Here is a 15110-nt window from a genome sequence, read left to right as displayed (position 1 = left end):
GTGTTTGCTCAGTCCAAAGGGAACAGTGGGAAGGAGATAATGTAGATAGTCTATTGACAAAAACGGAAATAGAAAAATAAGTCAGTGCCTATCTTTTGGGGAAGCTTACATCAAGATAATTCATGGAATGTGTCATCTCACTGGGACAGGTGAAATTCTTTTTGTTTATGAGCAACTGTGGATTTATAGAACTAGGTAAGAATAGTCTAAAATTAGTTTTGTGTGACTAGTGAAATAGTTGACAGTTTCCGACTAATAAATAATAATTTCAATGATCGTGATTTCCTCCACTCCAGTATTTGTAATGTTTGGGTATCCGCAAGCCTTCTCCCCATTTTCCAGAGAGTTGGACCACAAGATGTTTCAGGATGTCGGCCTTCATGCCATGCGCTTCTGCGCGTCCTCAGGGTGAGCACAGCAGCGTCAGCTGGCTCAGCGGGGCCAAACTGCAGTAACATAACTGTGAGGAATTCCATGCCCCTACACGTTGGAAGCATTTGGGCTGAGATCTTGAAAATATTTTCATTTTATTGCTTTAGCAACATGAATTCCATTCTTCTGATTTGACATTAGTAGACAAATTGATAAATTATTGGGTTGTCGGAAAAAATCACGATGTGTTTTTTCTGTTTTTCAAGCAAAATGTGTCATGACTTTTCCAACACCTCAGTATTTTCTTTTCATCCTGTAGAAATTCTGCTACACTGTTCCTGTGGTGCATACTTCGTATGTTTATTGAGATCCTGGGTAGAGAACATAAGAGCTGCTTGAGTGTACTTGCTACTTTAGAATTATCAATGAGATTTTTTTTAGAACTATGTAAAGGTTGCAATACTTTTAAATTTGAATCATAGTTTTAGAATCATCTAATAGCTTCCCCTTACCACATACTCTTGCCACTTGGTCACAAGTTTTTCTTCAGATGGGGAAACATCTTCTTCAGAAGGCCAGCTAAGTGATTTGCTTAAGGTTGAGTTTTGAAGTAGTGACTCCAGAATCAAGATTATATTCTCCTGGGCCAGGCTGGGGATAGAGTGCTATTATGAAATAGTAAATGTGGAGACACTTGTACAAATGTGTATTTAACCCACCATGTTTCATATTTTTTTAAAAAAGATTTCTTTATGCATACAAGAACCAGGGTATCTTGTGAGCTTGAAGATACAGCTTGTGGCAGTATGCAAGTGTGTTGCTGATGTATATTGTCAGAATATCTGTTACTGCACAGAAATATTGGGGAGCAGTGTAGATATGATGAACTGCTTTCTTTGGCAAATACTTGGCAATACAGTTTACTCTTGAACAACGGGGTTGGGGGGGTCGGGGCACCTACTTCCCACTAAGACTTAGAGTTGGCCCTCCGTATACAGGTTCTGCATCTGCAGATTTAACCGATCAGAATCCACGGTTGAATCCATGAGTGTGGGACTAAGGGTAGGAAAAACCTGCATGTAAGTGAGCAGTGCACTGCAACCCCTGCTTGTTCAAAGGCCAACTTTAATTGCCAAAATATATTTTGTATTTTAAATGAAATTTTATGTATATAACATGGATTTTTAACATTACGTAAGTTCTAGTTTTACAGCATCAAAAAACTACACTGTGAGCACTGCACCCTGACTGCCCCCCAGAGTTGTTTCCACCCATCACCATGCACTCGACCCCCTTTGCCCTTTCCATCTTCTCCCCCCTCCTCCCTTCTGGGAGCCACCAGTCTGATTCCTGTATGTAGCTAAGGGTTCGCCCTGTTTTGTTCATTTGTTTTGTTTCTTTATAGTCCACATATAAGGAAAATCATAGTCATTTTCTTTCTCCATCTGACTTATTTCGCTAAGCATAATTACCCTCTAGATCCATCCAGGTTGGTGCTAATGGCAAGATTTCATCTCTTTGTAACTGAACAGTATTTTATTGTATGTATAAGTTACAAATTCTGTCCTGGCACGCCTCGGTGGTTTCTCTGACTCGGCGATTGTAAAGAGTGCTGCGGTGGACACGGATGCACGTGGCTTTTCATATCAGTGTTTTCTTGTTTGTTTGGATAAATACCCAGAAGTGGAATAGTTGGATTATGTGGACTTTGTTTCTTAAACTAAAATATAAATACTTGTTTTTTAAAAAAAAAATAGTTAAAATTTGAACAGAAAAAAAACGTATAAGATGTAAAGGAAAATGTATCTGAAACCCTCTCTCATTTTACACGTATGTCCTGTGCTTTTTGCATCTTGATATCTTTCCGTATTAGCACTTACAAACAATCTTACTCCATCTCAGCCTGCGCGGTACTGCACTGTGTAGCTGCACTATGATTTATTTATCAGGACCCTTAGTGATGCACATTTGGATTGTTTCTTTCTGTTATTAAAAACAATGCTGCAAGCAATATCCTGGAACAAAGATTGTGATGGGCTTGTATAAGTATGTCTGTGGGGTGAATTACTAGTGATAGCTGGGTTGAAGGCTACAGATGCTTTATGTTTTAATAAATATTGCCAAATTGCCCTCCAAAAAAGGCTTTACCATTTGTGGTCTCACCAAAAGTAGACCAGTGTGACTGTCTAAGAAGTACAAATAGTATTTCATTGTTGTTTCTATTCGCTTTTCTTTACAAGTAAATAAGAACATCTTTTAATTTTGTTACTTGTTTGTTACTTGTTTCTATTCTTTCTCTAGGAATTGCTTCTTCCCATCTTTCCCTATTTTCTTTGAGGTTATCGGTACTAATAGAAAAGAAAGGGCTAAGGAAATAACTTATCATAACTATTTCTAGTATTTTTTCAATCTGTTTATTCTTTTTCTGGATTGTGTGTATATGTATGTGTGATTTTAATTTTCTAATCCATAAACAAGGAAGTTTTGTAATTTAATGTTTTTGACTAAGTGGTACATTTTTATAAATAATCATAAAACTAACAGTTACGCATTGAGAAGTTTTGCTTCCACCCATTTTTGTTCACTCCATCCTAAAACAAATGTCTTAGAATCTTGTATTCTTCCAATATTTTTGTGTTGCACAATCAAGCAAATATGAACATTCTTTCTCCCCACCCACCTTAAATTAAGGTAGTTTATTACCTTTTATTATTCCCCACTCTCATGCGTTGGCTTTTTCACTTAATGACATATCTTGAAAGGATGTCCATGCCAGGGTTCAGGAAATGTCTCTCTGTCACGTCCATGTAGTATTCCATTGTGTACAAGTACTGTGTTTCATTTACAGTCACTTGTTGAAGAGCAGTTGTGTTGTTTCTGATCTTTTGCAGTAACAATGTTGTGAAAAATTATGTACATAAGACGTTTTATGTAAGTACAGAAAGGATAGTTTCCTATGACCAAGGGTTAAATGCAAATGGGGTTATATTTACACCCTTACCAGCAGGGTATAAAGATTTGTCCCTGTCCTCACAGTTTTATTCAGTAAGGTATGTTTCAAATGTTTACATATTTGTCAGTTTGATAAGAAGTAGTGCCTGAATGTAGTTTCAGTTTATATTTCCCTTACTGTGAGAGAGATAAAAATTGTCTTCATATGTGTACTGACCACTTGTGATTCTTTGTTTTTTTCCCTGATATTTCTGATATGGCTTCTTTTTTTATACAGTCATGCGCTTCTTAACAACAGTGATGCATTCTGAGAAATGTGCCATTAGGTGATTTTTATTTTGCATATGTCATGGCATGTAATCACACACACCTAGATGGTGAGCCTGCTGCACACCTAGGCACAACGTCAGTCAGCAACACCTGACTGTGTTTAAAACTCGATTGATACAGAGATCACCCTGGAAAAGTAAGACATGAAGCTGAGTAGATCTGTTTCCAATCTCTTATTAGAAGGCCCATCTCTCCTTCACTGCTTTGCGTGCTACCTTCGTAAGGTTTTTGGATAGGAAATTTTTAGTATTGGGGTCTGTTTCGGAATGTTATGTCCTGTTAAAATTGGTCTGTCTGGCTGTTTGCACATTCATCATCATGTTTATCAGTCTTGTCCTCCTTGGCTTTTACATCATGCTTGAGGGGTTTTCCTCACCCAAAGCTTACGGAGAGTCTGTAACACTTCCTTGGCTGCATTGCTTACATTGATGTCTTAGATTTGTCTCAAATTCATTTTGGTAGTAGGACTATTTCTTTGATAAGAATTCCTTTTTTCTTGTGCTTCTCTCACTTTCATCTGGTTTTACCAGTCTGACTGCAGTTGTTACTATTTCTGAGATAAACAACTTCTCATTTTCCCTAGACCTCAGGTAGCTTTGTCTTTGGTCTCACTTCAGTCTAACAGATTGACACTGATATTTATACCCACATATTCATGAGTAGCTACTTCTGAGCAAAGACAAATTGAAATAATCAAACGCACATTTTTGTATTGCTCTTTTCCAGGAGCAGCAAACTGGCACTCCTTAAGTTGACATGCAAAATGGGAAATTTACCTTGTGGTCACTGCTGTATAAAATATGTCATTGTGCCCTACAGAACAGAAGAATAAGATAATAAAATGAGTTCATGAACTTCAGCACTCTGTGTCAACAAGAAGCTCTGTAGTCGTTGAGACCCCTTGGTGGTCTGTACACCAGAGAAGGAGTGCGAGCTGGACAGGGAGATGGTAACGACTTTGGGGAAGTAAGTCATCGCTGCATCCTTTTCAGCCTCCTTGCTCTGTAGGAACACCGTATACCCACCTGGGGTGTTGAGATTTGGCAAGTGATCCACAGTTGTGATTTTTTGAATTCCAACCCACTGGCCTCATATTTCTTCTGCCTTGTTTCCGATTGTCAGCACTGGCCACCCTCCAGTTTGATTTTACCACTAATTGTGTTGCACGTTACCGTACCGAAATGAATCAAATCAAAATGCTTTTCCTGGAGCATTAGATAAAGCAGGCGAAGGTTCTGAGTAATGAGCAGATGCTGCTAATGCAGGGACAGTGGAGACCTTGCCAGGACTCCATCTGCTCCATGCTTGCCTGCCTTTGGCCTCGAGCCACTGCATTAGGGAATGGCAGTGTACTTGAAACCTGCTCCCTGTTCAGAGTTTGTCTTGAGAACTCACTCTGGTGAGAAATGAGATTATACACTTCTTAGGTGCAAAGAAGTTCTTACTTGTCTCCCTAAATGGAAGAGGAGAGACAAGGCGAGTGCCTATTAGTGTGTAGAAACCAAGGTGGGACAGCCAGCAGTCGTCTTTTCAAGCAGGGCACCGTGGCTTATCCACTTCTGCAGCACTCCCAGTTCAATTGTCTGAACACACACTCTCTATTGTCCAGGACTGTGCCTGCCCTGGGCTGGAGCGATGATGGCTTTTCTTTCCTGACGTATTAACAATGGGTAGGAGTGAGTCTCTCCAAGCTTTTGAGTGGTGAACAGTAGGACCTTGTTTTAGTTAGATACAGCAACTTAGGTGTACTTTTAAAGTTTTATTTGTAATTTTATGTTTAATTAAAAAATCCGTTCTTCCATAGTTTTGCTTATCTCTTATTGACATTTCAATATAATGTACAATCCTCTCCCCTTACCAGAATAGGAGTTTTAGAATTCAGTTGTTTTATTGAGCTAAAGCACTGTTCGGGAGGTGGCTCAGACAACTGGCTATGGATTATAGAGAATTTGTTGTTTTTTTTTTTTTTCTCAAGGCCTTTCTTGTTCGTTCTCTTAGAAGTCTCAGGAACCAGTTCTTACTTGCTTGGAACTTTTGCCTGCCCTCAGATCTAGGAGTCTTAACTCAGATATGCAGCAACAAAACTCATTGAAATAGCTTTCTGACAACCAAAAACTACCAGGCGTAGTTAGAAGGTTTGTGCATTTAAACAATTAGTAGGAATACTCACATTTTAATATTCATAATGTAATTAAAAATTAAGATGCAGAGCTCCTCTTTGGGTGTTCCTTTTGGTGTTGGGGGAGTATTTCTTAGGGCATTGAACTTTATTGACTTTCACAGCCATGGTCTACGGTGTCAGATTTTAGTTTCATAGACATGGAGACAGTGTTTCTGTAATGAAGGAAATTGCTGAATAAAAGAGCTCTTTTTAAAGACTTTATTCTTCAGTGAGAAGATCTTGACATTATGCTTTGCCCTTTCTTACGTATGCATTATAACTAAATAATAGGGCAGCGTTTGTCAGACATGAATCCACAGATGTAATCATTGGTGGGAGTGGTGAAAGCTCTAGGAAATTTTTTAAAACATGTATTTTTATGGTGTTCTTTAAAAAAAATAGAATCTGGATCTTTGGACCTTGTAACTAAAGTATATTGTGGGATCTCAGTATTTGAATTTGCATTTTGTGTTCACAGATGCTTGGCACCAAGTGATCACCTAATGCCTTGTAGTGCATTGTTTTTCACACCAAGGGGTTTACAAATGAATTCCTAGAGGCCTGCAAGCTCTTTAATTTAAGAAACACTGGAGAGAGAAGTTCTCATGCTATAGGCACAGATTAGCAGATGATCAAATTTCTAGGGTAATTATGAAATTTTGAAGTTACTAGTGAAAATAATTAAAATAAGTTTTTATCATGTAGAAAAAAGTGGCATTGAAATTATGATATAAGATTTATTAACCCTTTGTTTTTTTAGGGTAATTTTACCAAAATATGATTTTTAATAATATGCCATATTATGCATAAACTTCAGAGTAGCTGTCCTGCCATATTTCGTTTAAAGGTAAAAATGGAAAGGAACAATTAGTAGCACAGGGAATAGCAGAGAATAGCTTTGGGGAGATAATTGATACCAGAGAAACAGATTTTCCAAGTTCTTAAATGGACCTAATGAAAACTAAGCATGAATTTATCTTTTGGGGGAAAAAAATCAAATTGTAAGTGTGAGAATGCAGTTTCCTTTTTATTACTTGCAGTTTGGGTTGTAGTGTTTATTCCATTCTAAATCTTAGGGCTCTTTTAAAAGCAGAAATAAATACACTTGTAATATGCTTTTGTTTCTAAAAGCAAAATATGCCCGCCTGCCTCTTCAGCCCATAAGCCATCAGGCAGTCCTGTGGAGCAGGACGGAGTCCAGTGGGGCCAGGGACAGGGAAAGGAGGAAGTCTGAGTGGCCTGGTGTTTTGGGAGGTTGACAGCACACAGGGAGATTGAGGATAATGTTTTCTTATGATTTCTCAACAATTGAAGGAGGACAGGCATGGGAAGGGGATAGCCAGAATGAGGCCTGTGGGGACTGCATTGGAATAGGAGGTGTCATCATGGAATTCAGGGTTTTCAATATATAGAGAGCAGTAAATAGAGATATTTGTGTACGCATATATGTTCATGTATGTGCTGGCTTTGTTTGCGGAGAAGGCATAGAAGCAGCAAGGAACCAGAACTGCTTGGAGAAATGGGAGACTACAGGGCTGGGTCAGGGAAAAGATAAAGTAAGCCTGGAACATTTCATTGTACCACGAAGTCAGGAACGGCTTGAAGAATGATGGTGATGTGTCAGAGAAACACAGGCTACCTTGAAGGCATTCTTACTGGCCAAACCTGGGATAATTTGAGTATCAACATGAATAATAACAAACTATAATCCACTGGAGAAAAATAGAAATCTCTGAGTATACACTGGAGAATAAAGTTGCCTAAATAAAGGAGGAAAATTTTCCCTATAGTAGAAAGTCAGCTAATTGATAGAGAAGGAATGATGGAATTTAAAAATCACTAATTGTCAATCATGATGGTAATAGTTAACTCAGATTAAAAAAAAACTAAGTCGGACCTCCCCTGGTGGCGCAGGCAGTTGAGCACAGTGCTGTGAAGCTGTCTGCAGCCTCTGCAGTGCTGGTTCCATCCCTGCTGGCCGGCGAGGGTCCCACATGCCGCCGTAGACCTCTCCTGTTGCGCCCACTGCTCCTCTCAGCAGTGTATTTCGTCAGTCTGCTTGTTCTGTTCCCTGCTCTGTCTCTGGTGAATCCTCTTACCCTCCCGTTCATCTGGCCTGTCATCTTTAATGTTGATGTGAAGCTGCCTGCAGCTCGACTGGTATGGCGCGGCTGCTTATGAATTCTCTATGCATAAAAATAAAAATCTTTAAAAAAAAAAAAATAAATCTTTAAAAATACAAAATTAAAAAAATAAGTCAATTGATGCTAAAACTAGTATATGAGAATGAGGTTAATGTTTGGAATTTTACAGTCTCAAAGAACTGTCCTACTAAACATTTATTAAATTACAAAGGGAGGAAAAAAAAAGAACTTTATAGTTGAGAAGGCTGTGATGTACCATCTTAATAAAATGGTCAAATTTAACACTAATATTATTAGTGTTAGGCTAGGAATAATTTACTGTCTCACCAGCCAGTGAAAAGATCTCATACAAGGCCACTAATGTCATCATAAGGGCTTGACCCCAAGATCTAATCTAACTCTAATAACCCCCCCCCAAAGATCTCATCTCCAAATACCATCACATTGTTGGTTTAGAGCTTCGCCATATGAATTTGGGGGCGACACATTCAGTCTATAATATGATCTTTATGCCAGCTATAAGAAAGCCACTTCTAGTAAAAGAACGGGAAAAGTTGTACCATGCAAATATAAATCAAGGGAAAGCTAGAATGGTTATATTAATTTTAGACAAAGTAAACTTAAGGAATATTAATTACTAAGAATAAAAAGGGGACAACTCCGTAATGATAAAGAGGTCAGTTCATGTGGCCATTAAAGTCCTAAATATGTATGTGTCTCATAACATACCTTCAGAATACATGAAGAAAAGCTGACAGAAGTATAAGGGAAAATAGACAAATTCACAGTAATAGTGGAGATTTCAGCACTCTTTTCTCTGTAATTGGTGTGATTAGTTAGTAATGAGTAATAAGATCAGAGAAGACTTGAACAACATTGTCGGACAACTTTACCTAGTTGATGTGAATAAGTATCTTTAGCAATTGGTATGAGGCCAATTTTGAAAAATCAATTGTATTTCTTTAAATTATCAATAATTAGAAATTGATACTGCATCAAAAATGGTAGCTGAGGATTAATTTAACAAAATATGTATAGGCTTATATGCTGAAAACTAAAATGTTACCGAGAAATTAGGGGAGTCAAAACATTTCACGGGTTGGAAGACTGAATGCTATTAAGATGTCAGCGCTTCCTATTTGATGTAGAGATTCAGTCCAGTCCCAATCAAAATTCCTGTAGACCTCTTATGGTAAAAGTTGATAAGCTGATTCTAAAATTTAAAATCTAAAAGAAAATGCATAGAAGTATAAAGTTGAAGGATTTATCCTAATTGATTTTAAGATTTATTGTAAAACTATAGTAATCAAAACAGTCTGATACTGGCATAAAGATAGACCTGTAGATCAGTCCAGAAAAAAGACCCTTCTTGTGATTTCTTTACAGAGGTGCCAAGATCATTTAATGAGGAAGTGATTATCTTTTCAGCAAATGACGTTGAAACAAGCACATATCTATACACCTTTTCTCTGCCCATGATTCTCTACCTTTCATGTCATATACAATTTTACTAAAAATGGATTATAGGCTTAAATGTGAAACTTGTAGATGAAAATTAGGCAGAAAATCTTTGTGTTCTTGAGTTGTACAAAGATTTCCTAGGGCACAAAAGGAAAATAAGTTAGACTTCATAATAATTAGGAACCTTTGTTCATTAAAGACATCATTAGGAAAGTGAAAAGACAAGTTAAAGATGACAAAATATTTGTAAAACATACATCTGGTACATGACATGTGTCCGGAATATATAAAGAACTTTACAATTCAAATATGAGATGACAGCCAATTAAAAATGGCAAAAGATTTTAATTAACCCTTCACCAAAGATAAACAAATGGGCAGTAACATATGAAAAGATGTCATTAGGGAAATGAAACCATGGCTTAAAAAGTCTGATAATACCAAATGTTATCAAGACTATGAAGCAGTGGTAGAGCTGCTTTGGAAAAAGTTCATTTCCTATAAAATTAAACACAATTGGTCATATGACCTAGCACTCCTACTTTTATATATTGATCCAAGAGAATAAAAACCTATGTTCACAGAAAATCTTATACTTGAATATTTATAGATGTGACTCATTGATAGCTCCAATTTGGAAGCAACCCAGATATATCTGTCAACTTGTGAATGAATATATATGTTGTGGTATATCTATATAGTACACAGGTATTTCAGTTAATGGAGAAAGAAAATAGAAAATCAACATTTGGCATGTATCACAATAATAATTGTTCCAGGCAGGAATCATCAATGGATGCTAAAATTAGTATGAGAAACAGGACATTAGTCTCAAATTATCTCTCCATTAGAGAAAAATAGCAACTTCAATGGAGAAACCCAACAAATAACACCTTACCAAGTGAAAGGTACCATCACTGTTATGAGAGATTGATTTTCTACCTGCTGATGATTGTACATTGAATACGCACATTACCCCTGTGCTCTTTTCACCAAAAATGCATAACTTGCTCTTTAAACATGAGTAAATATCAGACAACCAAGAGATCTTCCCCAATATAAATGAACAGTACTCTTAAAGTGTGAAGGCACAAAGGACGAGGAACACGAGGAATTTGTTGGAGTAGATGGAGACATGGCAGGTAGATGCATTATGGAATTCTAGATTGGATTTTGGACCAGAAGAAGGATATTGGTAGACAGTTGGTAAAATTCAAGTAGAACCTATAAACCAACCACACCATATCAGTGTTAACTTCCTGACCTTGATCAGGCTACTAGGTAATATGTTAACCTTTGGGAAATCCTGGGAGAAAAGGGTATACTGTAACTTTGTATAATTTTTTATTCCAACTATTTTGAAGTCTAAAATGCTATTTTAAAAAGTTTTAGATTATTATATAAGATTAGATTCTTTCTCATAGCAACTTAATATTTTATTTTATAATTGGCTATTCAGAAAAGAATTTTATAATTAATTACTCAGAAAAGAATGTACTGGGCTCGTTTCCATTGTCTGACTAAATTTCTGATGAAATTAGAATGTGTATTCTTCTGATGGTGCTTACGTAATTAGGAATACAAGCTTTGTTTCTATATGTTGTTATTTATAGTTGGACTCTCCACCACATTTTAAAATGCATCATGGTATTTAGTCTATGTATTTTTGTTTCCAAAAAATACTTGAAGGGCCTCCCTGGTGGTGCAGGTGGTTCAGCCCGCAGTGCTGTGAAGCTGTCCACAGCCTCTGCAGTGCCGGTTCGATCCCCGCCAGCCACGGAGCAACCCACATGGTGCAGCAGACCTCTCCTTTCTCGCCCGCTGCTCCCCTCAGCAGTGTATTTCGGTCATTCTGCCTGTTCTGTTCCCTGTTCTGTCTCTGGTGAATCCTCTCACCCTCCTGCACATCTGGCCTATACCCCGGTTCTTGTTTAAATAAAATAAATCTTTTAAAAAAGAATACTTTTTAAAATTTAATATATTTTTTACATTTTTCATTTTTGCACAATGTATGCATTTTCATCTTGGTTATGTTCCCCATGCTATTCCCACCCCCCTTATTTTGACACTAATCCCTCTTTCCCTCCCCTGGTAGTGTGTCTCTGGTTTATAGTTGATTTTGATTTTTACTTTATTATATTTAGTCTTAAAAAAAAACTTCAAAAAGAATGATGTAGCCATTTTTTAAAAATTCTAATATTTAGAACTATGCTGGGAAGTTACATTTTTTGTACTAAAAATTTATAGTAGGCCAGTTTTTTGGAAGCTGTTTATATAGAATGCAAAAGGAAGGATTAGTGTGTTAAAATTATGTTAGGGGATAAACAAATGCAATCTGAAAGACTTCTAGTGTCAAGGCGGGTGTATCTGTGGGTCTGGAGATCTGGGGGAGAAGCCTGTAGTGGGTGGTTGTGGTCCCGGGAGGGAATGCTGAGGGCACAGAGATGGGCAAACCCAGGCCCAAACATTCAGGATCCGAGTCATGCCGGGAGAGTTCTGAAAAGCACAGTGAGCTGCTAGGCTGTCTGTGGCATTCATTTTCTCATTCTCATTGGGTATTTGGTAACTCAAATTGATTGTAGTTTTGCCATAATCTAAAACTTTGGGGGTTTTCTTTGCTTTTTGTTTGAGCTATTTAACACTTTCATTGAAAAGTAATTGATAGTATGGTTTCATGATCTCTTGAGGATTTGGAATGCTATTAATTAAAGACTGCAAGATGTCATTACTGGAATTTTCACTGTAAATCTTTCTGAGAAGACAGTTTGCATGTGGCCACTGAAAAAACAAATTTATTTTTATAAAACAAATTTATTTTTTTAAATAAATTTATATCCTTTTAAATTTTTATCCTTTTACTTTTTGTTAGTGATAACATTTCAAATTACTTCAAATTCTTATAGAAAATTGAAAAATCACACAATAGAGTAGTATATGACCCCCCCAAAAAAAACTCATCACTCAGTATCCGTAGTTATCAACAGCATTTTTAAATTACACATTTTACTAAATATTATTTAGTTATGTCACTTGACATGTGAATAGAACTGTTTTTGAAAATAAACATATTTCTTTGTAATAATATGTAGTATTTTTTTTATGCATACAAGAACTGGGGTACAAGACAGAGGTGCAGGTGGTGAGAGGATTCACCAGAGAGAGTGGGGAGCAGAATAGGCAGATCTACTGAAATACACTGCTGAGGGGAGCAGCAGGCCAGACAGGAGAGGTCTGCTGTGCCATGTGGGTTGCTCCCTGGCCAGCCGGGGATCAAACTCGTGCTGCAGAGGCTGTGGATTGCTTCAAAGTGCTGTGCTTAACCCCTTGTGCCACCAGGGAGGCCCCGTAATAAGTAGTATTTTTTTTAAAAAGAGAAAGAACAAGGAAGCTAAGACTTACTGAATGTCAGTCCTGGCTCAGGCCCTGGGATGGTGGGAGGGGTGCTAGGGACTTCTGCGGAGTGTAATTCACTTTAACCTGTTGATGGATCAGAAATATTGATAGAATTTACAATTTCAGTGTAATTTTGTCCTTTAAAGTTAAATGTTGACTACAGATCATGTGGCTATTGATTGGGAAAAAAATAAAAGCCTGCCATCTGTGATCATAGTAACACTTACAAAGATGTATATACAAATTATAACAAACTTTTGGATACAGTGCTACATATACAAAGAATTCAGTAAGTAGAATCAAGGATTATATAGTACAGCCTCAGGGCTCCCGCTCTACCTGGCTCTTCTGGATCCCCATGTCTCCTGTAGAGGCATCGACTGCTACCTGGTCTGATAGACTCTTCCAAGTATGCTCTGTATCTGTGCTCATGTCACTCAGCTACCCTGTTGGAAAAAACTGGAGTTAGTGGCTGTGTGCAAAGCTGATGTCTCTTTCACATTATTGCCACTTCTGGTGGAAGGGCTGGTCCAAATTCTTTGACTTCTCCATCAGCCTGTTTTTGGCTTTTTGCTCTGTGGGTTTTTCTCCTTAGTAAATAATACATGTATTATTTACTCCTTTTTTGTTTACTGTCTCTCTTCATTTTTGAATCTTTTAAAATGTTCTTTATGCTTTGTGATCTTGTCTGGTCACTATTTTGCTTATGCCCAAACCTGTTCACATTCTCTCATTATTCTAAAATGCAGCTTCTAAAATGCTTTGTATTTATTGTGTTTTTGCTGTAAGCTGCAGAGCTCCATGCTAGAGGTATGTTTGGCAGGGATGTTGAAGACGACCTCCATATAGCACCCTATAGCTCAGCGATTTTCTTTTTCAAGACCCTCCATGATTCAGTTCTCCTTTCTGACTCCTGTTGGTGCCAATGGTTTATGAAAGCAGACTTTCTTTTGTCCTCGCAGACTTGGTGCCACCTCACAGCTGTGGCTGGTAATTCAGAGTGTTATTGTTTGGACTTTGTAAACAGACACAAGTTTAGTGAGTGCTATGGTGTATTTTAAATTTCTGTTAATAAGTTTTTTTCTCTCATTGCAGAATTTCTTTTGACTCCCATGTAATTTCTTATAGGCAAATGTTTACGTACATGTTGGAAGTTGAGATTGCCAGCTGTCTTTATAAACAGCTTCTCTTGGTTTCTGAACTGCGGTTAATTGATCCTGTCTACTTAACTGTTAGGAAACAGAGACGGAGCCTCCGGTGTTTATTGTGCAAGCTCAAGAGAGTAGTAGCTCATGGCTAAAATACACCCTAATCTAGAAAGCACTGAAGACCATGAGACAAACTCTATTTTAAGAGGTGGTTGGTCTCTAACTTTCTAAACTGTTAACCTGTTTTAAATTTTATGGTGCAGGAGAAAGATCAAAGGGGAGGGGCAATACCAATTGTGTTTTTTTCCAAAACCAGTTCAGCAGTTATTTACCTTTCAAGCAATTAACATAATTACCATTATGCTAAAAAGTAATTTTGGAAAGTTCTGCCCTGAGCTCTTATGACTCCACCGGGACAGTTTTAGTTGGGACTTATCTTTTTGATGGAAGCCTAATTGCAATTTTGGCTTGTGCACACAAACAGAAGCAGCTAATTGTTTAGGCAAATAGCAGATTAATTTAAATATGCATCCCTAATAAAACAAAAATGGTATCCATTATGGTCCTTGTTCCCATGACGAGGAATATAAATATTCTGTGCAAGTACCATTAGGCAGAGGTCTTAAGGATTGTCGACATTATTTCACAGTGGTAGCACTTTCCAGATACCGAGTAATCTTTACAAAAGCTAACATAAATCAGTTTAAACTCATTTAGATCCCATTTCCACTATGTGCAGTTTCATTACCACACTCTGGCTGGCCTCCTTTGGGAGGTGGGAGGGGCATGCCGTAAACTGGCATGGGTGCCCATCCACAGCTGCTGAGCAGGCTTTATGTCTCCTCAAAAGACTGGCCATCGTTACTCATGTCATCGTTAATGACTGTTCGTAGTCTAGGGTGAGCTCGGAGTTCCTTCAGCCCTGCTGCCGCTTGTCAAGGTGGAGGTCCTGAGCCTGGGAGCTGGTGAAACCACCAGGCCCTTCTCCTGCCTGCTTTATTGGGCCGATGGCCCTCCCTCATTGCGGTCCTCTAGATTTTTCAAGAGACCCTTTTGGTTTTGTCTGTATCCTTTTCCTATTTCTCATGAGTGAAATAGTATTGTCCTGATCCGAGCACTGGCTTAGAATGAAACATCTTTTATCTAGCT

At 37.8% G+C, this 15110-nt stretch overlaps 1 protein-coding gene across 1 annotated transcript in view; it reads left to right on the top strand.

Annotated features, from left to right (window-relative positions):
* Positions 1-15110, top strand: part of FBXW8 (F-box and WD repeat domain containing 8) — a 110046-nt gene that overhangs the window by 46786 nt on the left and 48150 nt on the right. The gene's annotated exons all lie outside the window — the stretch shown is intronic.

The sequence above is a fragment of the Talpa occidentalis genome, unplaced genomic scaffold (assembly GCF_014898055.3).
Source record: "Talpa occidentalis isolate TD23 unplaced genomic scaffold, MPIMG_talOcc4v2.1 talOcc4.14, whole genome shotgun sequence".
NCBI lineage: Eukaryota > Metazoa > Chordata > Mammalia > Eulipotyphla > Talpidae > Talpa > Talpa occidentalis.
This window is presented reverse-complemented; position numbering and strand designations above follow the sequence as displayed.